At 46.2% G+C, this 15,444-nt stretch overlaps 1 protein-coding gene across 1 annotated transcript in view; it reads left to right on the top strand.

Annotated features, from left to right (window-relative positions):
- Positions 1 to 4,081: 4,081 nt before the first annotated feature.
- Positions 4,082 to 15,444, top strand: part of LOC136621105 (protein polybromo-1-like) — a 76,061-nt gene continuing 64,698 nt past the window's right edge. Inside the window, 1 exon segment of the mRNA XM_066596345.1 lies at positions 4,082 to 4,155. The gene's annotated coding sequence lies outside the window, so the exon portion shown is untranslated.

Genomic DNA, 15,444 nt, shown 5'->3' with positions numbered 1-15,444 from the left:
ATGGGCTGAGATAGGCTCTGCGAATGCCTGGGATGATGACGTCACGGACACACGCAGTGTGACTTTCTTTATTAAACGCTATCCATTCGCAGGCATTGCGAGGGGGCAGCGTTTCAATATGCATCTCTTCAATAGCTCCTTATGAAAGGCAGAGAAATAGAGCATGCTGAGATATATTTCTCTCTCGTTTTATACGGATGTCCCCTCGCAGCTCCAACGCTGGTGTGAATGGAAGAATACAAGTCCATAGACATTCATTGCCTCCATTCACCTGGTGTTACGCAAGGGAAATATGCGTGCGTAATATGTGGTGACAATACACCCATGAGGGACTGAGCACTTGATCGCACACAGCGAACACCGTCAGAAAAAATATATGCAGTGCCAGAATTGTGCTCTTTTTGGGCACCATGTATGCAAAAAAAAAAAAAAAAATTTGAAGAAAAAGTGATCCAAAAGTTGTATGTAACCCAAAAAACTACAGATCGCTATGCAAAAAAAAGAAATTAGAAAAAAAGTCATGGGGGTCAACGCGCGATAATCCCAAATGGGAAACAAAATAATTGAAATCAATGGTTTCATTTCATCCTGTTATGCAGCCGCATAAGAAGACAAAAACACACAATTTGTTTAAGCCCTTAACCCCTTATCGACGAAGCCTGTTTGCGCCTTAGTGACGGAGCCAAATTTTGGAAATCTGACGTGTGTCACTTAACATATCATAACTCCGTAAAGGCTTTACATATCCAAGTGATTCTGACATTGTGTTTTCGCCACATGTTGTACTTCATTTAGGTGGTGAAAATAGTCCCATAGTGTATATTTATTAAAAGTGCCAATATTGCGAAAATTTTGAATTTTGAAATTTTTCAATTGTGATATATCAAATATGTGCAAACATACTGCACAACTTTCTGCTAAGATATATATTTACATCTGTTTACTTTATTCTGGAAGCACATTGGAAAAACTTTCATTTATTTTAACCATTTAGGAGACTGTGAGGGATTAGCGTTTAGGGTCAGTAGCAGCGTGGGCATCCGCGGCCAGAGACAGTGACACCGGGCAACAAAAGGTCCTTTAGTCCAGGCTTGGCCTGGGTTTATTGCAGCCAACAACACAAATAAAACGTAAATAACCACCTGCTCGTCTGAGCGCTTACTACACAAGAGTCCGGCCCTGACTACTCACTTCAAAACGTCACATAGCCAGTCCGGTCCTCAGACCTGTGGAGGTCTCACCACACCCTCCTGGGTGTTGAGGTTAGGGGCGTCACCCTGTCAACCTTGCCTTTGGCTCTCTCAGCCCACACACTGGGCTAGCCGGGCTCCTTGCTCCACAGAGCCCTCTCTCTGGCTCTCAGCCAGATGCTGTCTATCTAGGCCTTGTAGGCCCAGGCTTTATAAGGCCTGGTACCAGCCTCACCTGGTACGTGGGAGTGGGCATCCCACCCTTCGCTTTGACCACTCCAGGAAAAGCCGGCCCGAACTATGCGGCTTGGAGCCACTTACAAAACTACAACGTGTCAGTAACATAGCGTTACTGACACAGAAATGCTGGCTTCCTCCACCGAGCCCAGGCCGCTCGGTGGCACGTATCCACCCTCCAGCACTTTGTCAGTCACTGTCTCACAAGACGTACAAATTTAACATTAATTATTAACATTTTGAGGAACACTTTGTTTTCCTGCACCAAGCCAAGATTGTAAAGGCTCATAGGTGTCAGAATTATAGATACCCCTACAAACGACCCCATTTTAAAAACTTCACCCCTTAATGTGTTCATTGAGGGAGGTCAGGAGTATTTTGACCCCGCAGTTTTTTTTCAGGGGTTAATGCAATTTAGAGGAGAAAAAATAAAATTTCATATTTTTGCAAATACGTTATTTTAAAGGTATGGGGTGTAAAAAGTGGCTCTCTGTCAGGCTCCGTAATCTTGCTGCAGTGCGGCGGTCTCACACAGAAGACGCTCAACAAGCCGCTCCTGGCACTGCAGGAAGGCGAGCGTTCCCGGGGTTTCTTGTAAATTACGTATTACAGTTAACAATCTGAATAACGCCGGGTTCACGCGGCCGTATGTCGAATACGCTTGCGGAGGCCCGCAGCGGATCCCAGCTGTGAGCCCAGCCGTGGCCCTGCGTATGGCTGCATAATGTACTGCGTATAACTGCCTACTCAAACAGGCGGTCATGCGCAGTACACCTTTTGTTGTTTGTATTTGCCACACCTTCGCTTAGCGATGACACGGTTTTCCGCAGCCCTCATACAATGTAGTTACATACAATGGGCTCTATGTTGCAGATATAAGCGGTAAAATAGAACATGCTGCGTTCTGTTTTCTGCGGGTGGATTGCGTAATTCCAACCGGCTAATGTGAGTGGAATTGTGTAATCCAGTGCATTTGATTGATCCGCGTATTACCACTGATCAAACGCATGTGGAATCCGTAATTCCTATCTGGATGGGTGAGATCGGCCTAGTGGTAGATCGCTACCTTTTTAATATGTGACCACGGACCACTCAAGAAGGCCACCGGTCACTGCTCTAGGTTACCGTTGGTAGCCAGGAGCAAGGATATTTAAAATTTCCTGGGCCCTCCCCGCCTCCTGCACATGTGTCTGGCATTTTGCGGGTGCTCGCATATGCAGAATCCGGGTAAGGTCCGTGGAGGAGGATCGCGTCGGGGTTCAAATACAAAGGTCTCCAGTAAAAAGTTTCATCTCCTCTCACCGGGAGATGAAACTTCAACATTTTTTTACTTTTACCAGATTGCCATTATCCATTGGATAACGGCGATCACGTGACCAGGAACGGCATACTGCGCCCCCCCCCCCTGTGAAATCTCCAGGCTCTCAGCTATCTTTGGTAGCCATGAGCAGGGAGATTTTGAATTTCCTGGGCAATTTGCTGACGGGCAATGCACAGAAGCCAGGGTAAGGTCCGCGGATAAAGATCCCATTGTGGGACAAATCCGGGGGCCTTAGTTATGTAATTTCTTCCCCCCTCACTGATATGAACTTCAACTTTTTATTTTACCTTTTTTAATTTTGCATGATCACTGTTTTCCAATGGATAACAGTGATCATGTGACCGGTAACCACATACAGCGGTCCCCAGTCACATCTCCCTGCACTCGGCTATCTTTGACAGCCGGGTGCAGGCAGATTTTAAATTTGCAGGGCTCTCCGGCCTTCTGCGCATGCACTCCACATCGGCTCATACGCAAAAGCCCTCGGCAGATCCTGATCGCCGCGGGACATTACGGAGGATGGGGGTGAGTATTTCCAGCTGCCCCCATGGATCCGATCCATGAGGAAGCTGAAACTTTAACTTTTTTAAACTTTTGTTTTACTTTTCTGTGATCGCCGGTATCCATTGGATACCGGTGATCACGGGCCCGGTGACGGGTCACCGCCGTCCCTGTTGATATCTCCTGCCTCTCGGCTACCTTCAGGAGCCAGAAGCTAGGAGATTTCAAATCTCCCGGGCGATCTAGGCTTCTGCGCGTGACGTCATATGTCTGGCGCATGTGCAGAAAACCGGTGTCAGGTCCTCTAGGACTAGATCACCACGGAACATCGCAGAGGACAGGGGTAAGTACTCTCAGCTGCCCCCATGGATCTGATCTTTAACTTTATTTAACTTTTTATTTACTTTTATGCGATCGGCACTTATCGTTCGTCATTTAATTTCTGCCTACATAAAAACTAAACGACGATTGTACTGTGTAAACAGGCAGTCATTTATCTGTGAACGACTGCCTGTTTACTGTGAATGGAGACGGGCAGGCAGGAATGATCCCCGGCCTGCTCCACCGGCATGCACTAAGCAATCACTTGACATCATCCAATGACAGTCATCCCATGTAAAAGGGTCCCAAGTCATATACACTGTATGTAGTCAGGTGTGCAAAATGGTTACTTTGTTTCATGTTCCATTAATACGAGTTAACTATTTGTCTTCCTTTGCAGAAATTCTTCCACCTGGTGTTTGCAATCTGCTAAATCCAGCAGCCATATGCTCCAACAATGAGATCTGTCTGGGAGACATCGAGATCTACGGATTTGATTATGATTATACTCTGGCTCAGTATTCCGATATGTTACACAAGAAGATATTCATCACCGCCAGGGACATCCTTATGCAACAATACAAGGTGACGTGTGTAGGATGAGCTGTATACATAGGAGTGGGTCTGTTTGCCCACAGTTAGGCCAATTTCACTTGGGCGGATTCCAACCGCGGAATCCGTACGGAGGATCCGTGGCCAAACGTGGGCATTGAAAAGCACGTTAATCACTTTTTTGCTCACTCTTGGATACTAATTGCGTATTCGGCAAACGCAGGAAGAATCGCAGCATGCTCTATTTTGTCGTGGTTTCCGCATGAATGGCCTGCATTGACCTCAATGGAGGCCATTCACGTGAATCCGCGACAAAATAGCCCATATGCAATTAACATTTATTGCGTAGGAGCCCCATGTCCGGGGTCATATGCAGTACAGAAAATTCAGGTACTCTGAGTCGCCGGCCAGAGTCACAGACGGTGCAGGCCCCCCACTTATGGAATCCTTCCTGCCCGTGTGAAGCTGGCCTCACTAAATAGGGGAAGCCAGTCTTACACGCATACAAGATACGGGCTTATTTAGACGACTGTATATCGGCTCGGTTTTCACGCCGAGCCGATATACGGTGTCCTTGTCTGTAGGGGGGGAAGGATGGAAGAGCCAGGAGCAGGAACTGAGCTCCCGCCCCTCGCTACTATTTGCAATGGGAGGGACGGGGTGGGGGCGCAGTTAAGCAGCGGTACTTAGCTCTGCCCCGTCCTACCCCCTCCTATTGCAAACGCTGGAGTGGAGGAGAGAGGCAGAGAGATGGTGAGGAGGAGGAAAGGGGAGAACTGCTTAGATGGAAGCGCATATCGTCCGGCCGATATACGCTCATGTAAATAAGCCCTAACTTTTATTATGGAGATTGGGGAAAAAGAAATAAATTCTACTATTTGTTTTTGGATTTCATTTTTATAGCGTTCAGTATAAAAATATATAATGTGATAACATTTTTCTTCTCCGGGTCAGCATGATTCCAGGGATAAACGGGTTATTCAGACGTCTGTATATCGGCCGAGTTTTCTCGTCCAGCTGATATACGGTGTCCGTTTCTGCAGGGGGAGGAGGTGGGCTGGGCCAGGAGCAGTTCACTGAGCTCCCACCCTCTCTCCGCCCCTCGCCACTATTTGCAATAGAAGGGGACGGGACAGAACTTAGCTCCACCCACCCCACACCTCCCATTGCAAACAGTGGCGAGGGGCAGAGAGGGGGCGAGAGCTCAGTGCACTGCTCCCGGCCTGGCACGCCTCCTACCCCTGCAGAAAGGGACACCGTATATCGTCTGGGCATGAAAACCTGGCCGATATACGGATGTCTGAATAAGCCCACAAAGTGTATACAGTTTTTTATGTTCTACTAAGGGCGCCCACCCACTGGCGTTTTTTTTTCCCTGCGAAATTCGCAGCATTTTTTTTCTCCTGGGGGTCTATGGGACTTGTAATGTTAAAATCGCGATCGCGCAAAATCGCAATTTACCGCGAATCGCGGTAAATTGCGATTTTGCGCGATCGCGATTTTAACATTACAAGTCCCATAGAGCCCTGCAGAAAAAAAATGCTGCGAATTTCGCAGGGAAAAAAAAACGCCAGTGGGTGGGCGCCCTAATTTTGTAAACAAAAAACACTTTTAAAAAAAAAAATAGATAATTGTTTTCGTGTTGCCCTCTCCAAGAGTTATAACATTTTTATTTTCCCATCGACGGAGCTCTATGAGGACTTGTGGTTTTTTGCAGAATGAACTCTAGTCTTCATTTATCCAATTTTTGGGAACACAGAACATTTTGATTGTTCGATTGCTTTTACTCCATTTTTTTCTAAAGGCAAGATTAACAAAATCTGCAACTCTGGTATGTTTTTATTTTTAACAGCGTTTACCGTGCAGTGTAAATGATATGTTACATTAAGCCTACAGGCCAGTATGATTATGTCAATACCAAATTTATATAGGCTGGATTTTGTTTTTTTCACGCTTTTTTTTTTAAATGTATTTTTTGTTTATCGCTGCATTCAAAGACCCCTAACTTTTTATTCGTGAACAGTGCTGTAAAATGTTTTTTTTTGTGGTACGATATGTATTTTTAATGAGACCATTTGTTGATCCATGCAACATTTTGACAAAAGCAAGATAGACAAAATTAGCTATTTTCGTCATGTTTAAGATAGACAAAATTAGCTATTTTTGCCATGTTTTTTGTATTTTTTTAATGGTGTGCACTGTGGAGATTTAATAATATCCTGACGTTTTTCTCTGGGTTCTTCTGAACGTAGTGATACCACATATGTAATTTTTATTTTTTACATAGTAAATGGAGAAAGGTGCGTTTTTTACGTATTTATTTTAATTTTTTTACTTTTTATTTTTGTCCCACTGGGGGAACTTGATTATCAGCATCTTTTATCATTCATCTAATCTTCTATATATTTGTCAATGTCTGTTTGTCTGTTTGTTGGAGCATCACGCACAAACTGTCCGACCGATTGACATGACATTTTGCACATAGTATAATTTCGACCCACAGAAGGTTATAGGCTAAAGAAAATTCAGAAATTTAGTTGTCTCGGCAACCTTATTTGCATATTTTGTCCTTTCCTTGACTTTTAATGCAGCAACGCCCAAATTTGCTTTCACCAATGGATGCTACATACTCAATTTAGTATTCCTGGTTGTTTCCAACAAGTAATTCCCACTAGAAGAGTCAGACTAAGCGTTGACAATTGATATTTCAGAAAATGATATGTCCCCAGACAGGAATGCATAGAGCAACCAAGAATTGAAAATTGTTGCCCATAGCAACCAATCACAGCGCAGCTTTCATTTTGCCTCAGGTACGATAATATATAGCAATCAATGACGGCGCAGCTTTCATTTTACCTCAACAGAATAACAAATAAAAGCTGAGCTATGATTGGTTGCACAATTTTACTTAAAACGGACCAGAACTGCGTATTTGTATATGACACCAACAAACAGATTTTGTGTTTTAGTTATAAGTAGCTTTCATTTTACCTCAGCACTGACATATAAAAGCTGTTGCCTACAACAACCAATCACAGAGCAGCTTTCATTTTACCTCAGCACTGACGTATAAAAGTTTTGCCTACAACAACCAATCGCAGCACAGCTTTCATGTTACCTCAGCAGTATAATATATGTCTAATACATTTACATAACATTAATCAGCATCATGTACTTCCACGTATTTATGCGTACGTTATATATAAAGCGCACAGTCTGTGTGTTTGTTTGTATTGTATACAAATCCACAGTTCTGGTCCGATTTGAGTGAAAGTTTGCATGAGCATTCTTCAGTACCCGGCGACGAATACTGGCGGAATTAACAATCCAAAACTCACTGACTTCCCCTGTAATTTTTATTGCCAACAGCAACCAATCACAGCTCAGCATTTGTTTTTTATACCTCTGAGGTAAAATAAAAGCTGTGCTGTGATTGGTTGCTGTGGGCAACAGCTTTTTATTTTGGACAACTTCCATAACAGTGCGCTGTGGCCCACTTTATATATTTCAGGACTGCTAGTCATAAAATTGGCGTGCAGCGCAGGGTATATCTTCTAGTACACTATTATACTTCAGTATACCAGTGTATTAGAATGGCTATCAAGATCATCCCTCCCTCTGTCTGCCTTTTTCATACCGCAGTCGCACTGACCGCCACGTGTTAAGGGTTAAATAGTGGGAATCGAAGGTTTCTTTGGTTCACGCTATAAGGGCTAGTACCCAGATGTCATGTGAGAGCCATGCACCCGCCTCTCTTGGTACAGGAAACCCTTTTGACGGCGCTGCAAATTAAAGCCCCTTAATGGCTGCCGTCAAAAAAAGGAAGGGCGGTCGTTACCTGGTTAAGGTCCCATGAATACAATGGGTGATGCGTTCTCAGGAATGTGAAAAAATAGGACATGCAATGATTTCAAAAGAATGGAGTTCATATTCGCACAAGTTTTACGCTCGTGTGCATGTAGCCGGACTGCGAAGTTTTGATGGGCTCATGCTTTTTGAATAACAGACAGTGTGAACAAGCTGAGCTACAGTGCAGTTAGGTTCACATGACCAACGGCAGAAGTCCGCAATACAAATTTTGCAGGTACATGGGGTCACAGGTGTATTTCGCTGCGAGTTACCACATGCGGAATCCAGCTCTCCTGTGTGCAGCCAGACATATCCTGGTAAAATAAAGCCCAAAGGATAGGCAATAACTGATGTTCAGGGGTCCAACAGCTCAGACCCCCACCGATCCCATCAATGGGAGTCCCAGGTACCTGCTGGAGATAGCCAAGCGCTTGGCTATCTCTAGCAGTCCCGTGAAATGAATAGAGTGGTGGCACGGATACACTGTCACTGCTGCATTCATTTGGGGGTACATGGACCCCAGTCTTGCGATCAGTGGTCGAACCCTTACTTCTCATATAGGTATTCTCTGGATAAGAAGTAACTTCTTTTTACTGAAACACCCCTTTAAAAAGTGTTTTACCATAAAAAGCATTGAAATCGTATCCATAGGATGGGGGACAAATGTCTGATCGCTTTTGGACTGACTGCTGGAACCTTCATTGATCCCGAAACAGGCACAGCCTAAGGTATGCATGCCCGAATGCCACTCCATTGGCTTCTGTGGAATGTATGGAGTTTACCATGTGCTTTGATCTCCACCTGTCCCATCGAACTGTCTGGAGTGGTGGTTGAGTCTCTGGATCAAGGAAGGCCCAGTGGTCGGCCCCAACAATCAGACATCTAACCCCTAGACTACACCCGCTGGGATTGTTTCCATCACTGCATTGCCTTTGAGCAGCTGCAGGGGTTATAAATGACTTCCATGGTGATTCCAGTGTTAACGAGTTCAAGTCCGCGCTATTTTTTCCTGTTGGTAACCAGACCGGGTTCTCGTTTTGTGTTCTTTAGTATAAGTACGTTTGAAAGGTATAATAAATGTTCTTCTTTTGTTCGATTAAATAATTTTTGTCTTTTTTCATGATGCCTGAAGGTTTATTTGTGCCGTTTTACATTTGCATTTTTATAAAATTTTTGGGATATCCCTGGAAAAATGTCAAGAAAATTGGAAATAAGTGTTGGTTTTCACTTTAATTATCTTTTTTTAACACTGGCTGACAGTCGGGTAAACACCTGCACAAGTGCTGATGTCACGTCTCACGTCGTTAGCGCTCGTACAGAGTGTTTACACTGACAGACGTCACCGCTGGATCGCGGGCTTCTCGCTCCGTGCTTCACCCCCTATGTGGAGCGTTTACACGGAACGACAAGCCTGCAACTCGGCAATGTATTTTATGTGACTAAAAGTCAGCGAAAACTAATAGTAAACAATGTTTTTGCACAAGTTCATTTGAATGAATTGTGAACGATAATTGCCCCATGTAAATGGCCCATGACCTGTCGCCCTTACCGTTGCAGCTATTTTAGTATAAGGAATATATAGTTTTCGCGCCCTTAGGGCAGAGGTAGAAGTTATTGTATAGCCTAGTGGTGGCTTTTAGGCTGCCTGTCCACGGGCGTTGCGGTATCCTGCAGCGGTTCTCCGCCATGTGAGACGCCGCCCGGGAGCTGTAGCCGGCAGACGGGTCTCTGCTGTCAGCCTATCTGACAGGCTGACCGCGGAGAATCGCAGCAAATTGCAGCATGCTGTGATTTGCCGGCCGAGAGCAGAGAACCCCAATGATTCTCTGCTCGTGGACAGGGGGAAGCGCTCTGCATAGCAACGCAATATTGCTTAGGGGAACGCAATGAAAACCCGCCCGTGGACAGGCTGCCTTAGTTATATATTTGAGGGTATTTCACTATTTTATTTATGGCTGATTTGTCCTGTGTCTTGGGCTGACATATTAGCCTCAGCGTCTCTAGCAGTTTCCTAGTCTGTAAACATAGTACTTCCACTTGCGTATATTTATTGCATATTTATTGCAGCATGTATTATTTTACTGCTTATTACGCCCTATTGTTCTCTATGGGTGAATTTCGAACGCAGTGCATACACAATTACATTGAGAAGGAAGTTAAAAAACTAGGTCAGACACTGCAGGAGCGTCTAGGGACCACCATCCCATCTAACCGGTGGTCTGTGGAGATTGGGGGCCCTTACATAGAAGCCATGACTACTTCCGATACGAGCAGACTCCATGCTCTATGCCGGACTTCCTCTAATTTGGGACACCAATAGCTCCAATTACCTGGAGAGGAACGCCAAAGCCAGGACATGGGATGAGTCTGCCTCCCAGATGTACAGAGAGCAGGGGATCATTGCCTGCTTGCCTTCGTTTTGCGCGTGTAAAATACGTTGTGCATACACGTGCAAAATGCTCGCATACACGATAATACACAGGAATACGCAATTCCATACGCAGGTGGAAAGCTGTGATTTTAATGCACTGTATTACAATATGGTCGTGTGATCCCGGTCTGACAGTTTTGCAGTAATTCAGTACAGAACATGGGTAATTTTTTTTTTTTTAATTCGTTTTATTTTTTGATAATCAATTTACGAAATACAAAACAGAAATAAAGAGAGATTCGTTAGATTCATAGCAATGTATATATGATCGTAGTTATAATTAGATTAACACAAATTTTTTGTTGCTGTATTTCTTGAGTTACTAGTTAAACATTTACAACAATAAACTTTTGAACTTTTAAAACCAATGCCGTTCTTCCTTGTTCTTGATCTTGGTAGGAGAAAGTTACAAGTTTTCAAGCGCTTGTCAGTGGGGGGGGGGGGGGGGGGGAGGGGGAGTGCCAGAGGGTGGGGAGGGGAGGGAGGGGGGTGTTGTAGATTGGGCTTGAGGTTCATTCCATGAGCAGAGTAGAGTGGGAGTCCATCCAAGTCCCCCATATTTTTTGGAATTTGGTCGGGCAGCCTCTGTTTTGGTATATAATTTTTTCATATGAGGCTACAGTGTTTACAATTTGGATCCAGTGTGGGATTGAAGGGGGTTCAGTCGCCATCCATTTTATGGCTATCGCTTTACGGGCCAAAAATAGCGTCTTTTCAAGGAAGACGCGAATGTAATATGGCCACACCTCCTCCTCCAGCAGGCCAAACAGCGCTACCTTAGGGTCTAGGTCGATGGATAGTGGGGGTCGTAAGAGTAAGTTTATAAGGTCCATCACTTTTGACCAGAACTCGTTGACAAGAGGGCATTCCCAAATTAAGTGCCAGAAGTCTGCCTTCGGTTGGCGGCATCTCTGGCAGAAGTCTGAGGAGGTATTACGCATTTTATGTAGACGGTTGGGAGTAAGGTAGGCTTGATGTATGATGTATAGTTGAATTAATTTATTGTTTACGGCCGGTGAGACTGACAGGTGGGATTCAGAGACGTCTTGCCACTCCTCAGGTGTGAGGGATGGGATGGCAAGTTTCCATTTGTCATATGTAGGGGGTGGATTGAGATCTATTTTAGCTGAAAGGAGGTGTGTGTATAGGGCCGATATTAGGCCTTTGGATCCTTGGGATTTGAGGACGCCTATTGTGGGAAATTTAGATATACGGGTTGAGGCGGGTGGAAATTGAGAGTTCAGTGCGTGTCTTAATTGGAAGAATCTGAATAGTTGAAGGTGTGGGGCCTGCAGCCTATCGCGCAATTGCGTAAATGTGGGGAGTGTTTCGTCTGTGTATATATCTCTTAGTGTGCGTACCCCCTGGGCGGTCCAGTACTGTGGGTCTGGAACTGACTGTAGTGCGGTGAGACCGGGGTTGTTCCAAAGGGGGAGTTCTGGCACCACATCCCGGTATCTCTGCAATGTCTTTACCTCCTTCCACACGCTAAGAGCTAATTTGTGGAGCGGGATTAGGTCGGTAGATTTGGTGCTTTCCGGGAATTCTAAAAAGCTCAAAAGGCTATTTCCTGTTACTTGTTTTGCAAGTTGTTTATCTGCTATAGGCAATTCTTTGTCTAAGACCCAGGCTCGGATATTTCTCAGTTGCCCTGCCAGGTAGTAGAGCCGGAGGTCCGGGAGGGCCATTCCGGCTTGTTCTTTGGGTCTTTGTAGAATTGATAAGCTCAATTTGGAACGGGAGGAGTTCCATATAAATGTTATGATTAGAGAGTTTAAAGACTTAAAGATGTGTTTAGGGACGCTCACTGGCATGTGTTGTAGTATATACAGGCATTTGGGTTGGATGGCCATTTTAATGAGGTTTATGCGCCCAGCCACGGAGAGTGGTAGCTTGGCCCATCGCCTCAGTTTATGTTTTATGTTCCCTAATAATGGGTTTATATTATCTGCTATTGCGTTGTTGTGGTCGTATGACATAACTATCCCCAGGTATTTGAATGCTGAAACTGGTTTTAGTCCATATCTTGTGACACAGGGGTCGTTTTTTGGGTCAGTTTCTGTATAAAGGATTGTTGATTTGGACCAGTTGACATATAACCCGGAGAAGTGGGAAAATCTATCTATGTGTGTCATAGCTTGGGAAAAGGAGTTTAGTGGGTTCGATAGGAATAGAATTGTGTCATCTGCGTATAGTCCCAGTTTGCTTTCGAGGTCTGCCCATTTAATACCGGTTACGTTGGGGGCGCTTCTCAGCCGGATTGCCAGTGCCTCAATGGCTATAGCAAATAAGGCCGGGGATAAAGGGCATCCCTGTTGGGTGCCTCTTGCCAGTTGAAATTCCGTTGATGGGATGCCATTTACAATTACATTTGCACTCGGGGATTTGTATATAATTTTGAGCCATTGTAAAAATTTAGGTCCGAACCCAAAACGGACCAGACAGGCTTCCAGAAAGGCCCACTCCAAGGAATCAAAGGCTTTTGCCATGTCGAGTGAAACCAGAGCCCATGGCATATTATATTGTTTACCTAGTTGGATGGCTGTTTGGACTCTGCGTATATTTATGGTCGTGGATTTCCCTGGCATGAAGCCCGTCTGGTCAGGGTGTATAATGGACAAAATCACTTGGTTCAGTCTGGTGGCCAGGATTTTAGTTAGGATCTTGTAGTCTGCGTTTACCAGTGATATTGGCCGATAAGAGACGCAATCTGTAGGGTCCTTCCCAGGTTTCAGAATCACTACTATGGAGGCTTTATAGAATGAAGGTGGGAGTGTTTTGTCTATTTGGGCCTGGCTTAGCGTCTCAAGGAGTTGTGGGGCTAGTTGTTCACAGTATTTACGGTATGTCTCTATTGGGAGACCGTCGGGGCCTGGTGATTTATTGAGTGCCATATCTTGGATTGTCAGTTGGATCTCCTCCAGAGTGATGGGACCCTCCAGGAGGTCGACCTGTCGGTTAGCTCTATTCCGCGCTGATTCTTAATCTTAAAGGGGTAGTCTCGGGGTAGCAAGTGGGGTTATACACTTCTGTATGGCCATATTAATGCACTTTGTAATGTACATCGTGCATTAATTATGAGCCATACAGAAGTTATTCACTTACCTGTTCCGTTGCTAGCGTCCTCGTCTCCATGGTTCCGTCTAAATTCGCTGGCAGCTTGCTTTTTTAGACGCGCTTGCGTAGTCTGGTCTTCTCCTTTCAGCACGAGCCGCTTCAGTGTGCTCGCCGCTACAGCTCTTCTGCGCATGCGCAGACGAGCTGTCACTGCTCGGGAGCGCGCTGGAGCGGCCATTCTGTACCATCCTCTGTTAGAGGAAGGTGCAGAGCCGCCCAGCCGAGAAGCCCAGCCACCCAGCCGTCCAGGTAAGTGATCGGCCAGGGGGGGGGGGGGGGCTGTCGCTAGGCCGGGGGGGGGCTGTCGCTAGGCCGGGGGAACTGTCGCTGGGCCGGTGGGGGGCTGTCGCTAGGCCGGGGGAACTGTCGCTAGGCCGGGGGAACTGTCGCTAGGCCGGGGGAACTGTCGCTAGGCCGGGGGGGGCTGTCGCTAGGCCGGGGGGGGCTGTCGCTAGGCCGGGGGGGCTGTCGCTAGGCTGGGGGGGCTGTCGCTAGGCCGGGGGGGGGCTGTCGCTAGGCCAGGGGGGCTGTCGCTAGGCCGGGGGGAACTGTCGCTAGGCCGGGGGGGGCTGTCGCTAGGCCGGGGGAACTGTCGCTAGGCTGGGGGGGGGCTGTCGCTAGGCCGGGGGAACTGTCGCTAGGCCGGGGGGGGCTGTCGCTAGGCCGGGGGAACTGTCGCTGGGCCGGGGGGGGGGCTGTCGCTGGGCCGGGGGGGCTGCGCCGGTTACCTGCTGCCTGGCGGTGGGTGACTGTGTGCCGTGGTCGGCCGCGTTGAATCCAGGGGTCCGGTCGGCGGCTGCGGGGCGTCTGGTTGTCAGGGAGACACAGCTGGTAGCGTCTCGGGAGCGCGCACGTCGGGCTACAGCAAGCGAAGGGAAAAGAGCTGGCGGCCATCTTGGGAAAATTTTTATAAGTTGCTGAAACCCTGGAACTGTAAGTAGAAACCAGCTAGAAAAGTCATTTACAGGGGTAATTAGTAATGTATGCTTAATTAGGGGGACTGGGCAAAAAAAAAAATTCACTGCTTCCTCGAGACATCTCCTTTAAGGATCGTATTAGCATGGTTTTCACGGTTAATAAGATTGGCGAGTAAATGACTGGATTGGTTTCCTAATTCAAAGTAGTGCTGCTTAGTGAAGAATAATTTGCGTTTGGCTTTGGCGTGTATTTGGTGTCTATGGAGACGGGATAGACTGAGCCAGGCTATTTTATTGGCGTCTGTGGGGGCAGATATATACGTTTTCTCGGCTTCTAGGGTCTGGTTTTCTGTCTCTTTGTCGGCCTGGGATGTTGTTTTTTTGATGTGTGAAATGGCAGATTTAAGGAACCCTCTGATATAAGCTTTAAGAGTGTCCCACTTCAAGGCGGGATGGGTGTTGTCATTGTGGGCATCTAGGAATAGGGAGATGTGAAAGGGCGTTTGATCGTCTGATCCAATGAGCTTGAGCCAGAATGGGTGAAGTTTCCAAGTGGGCCTTATATTATGTTGAGGAAATTTTAGGGTTAATAGTATAGGGCTGTGGTCAGATATGCCTCTCGGGCAATGTGTTATGTTCGAGAGATATATTGCCAGTTCTGTGGAGCTGAAAATGTAATCAATTCTCGTCAGCGCATTATGACCCGGTGAATAACAGGTATATTCCCGCGTTTCGGGGTGGTGAAGTCGCCAGAGATCGACCCATCCAATGCTTTCAATTAGCTGTCTCAAAGGGGAGTTTAAGGTGGGAGTGGCGTTAAGGGGTGCATGGAATTTGTCTTTAGTGGGGTCCATTACCATATTAAAGTCGCCTAAGCAGATCACTCCTGCCAATGGGTACTGGTGTGCAAATGTTATGGCAGTCTGCAGAAGATGAAGATTGTTGTGAGGTGGATTGTAGATGGATAGGATGACATAGGGTTTAGAGTCTATTTCTCCGTATATAAAT

This window comes from Eleutherodactylus coqui, chromosome 3, assembly GCF_035609145.1.
Source record: "Eleutherodactylus coqui strain aEleCoq1 chromosome 3, aEleCoq1.hap1, whole genome shotgun sequence".
NCBI lineage: Eukaryota > Metazoa > Chordata > Amphibia > Anura > Eleutherodactylidae > Eleutherodactylus > Eleutherodactylus coqui.
Note: the sequence above shows the minus strand (reverse complement) of the source record. Positions and strands in the feature narration are given on the sequence as shown.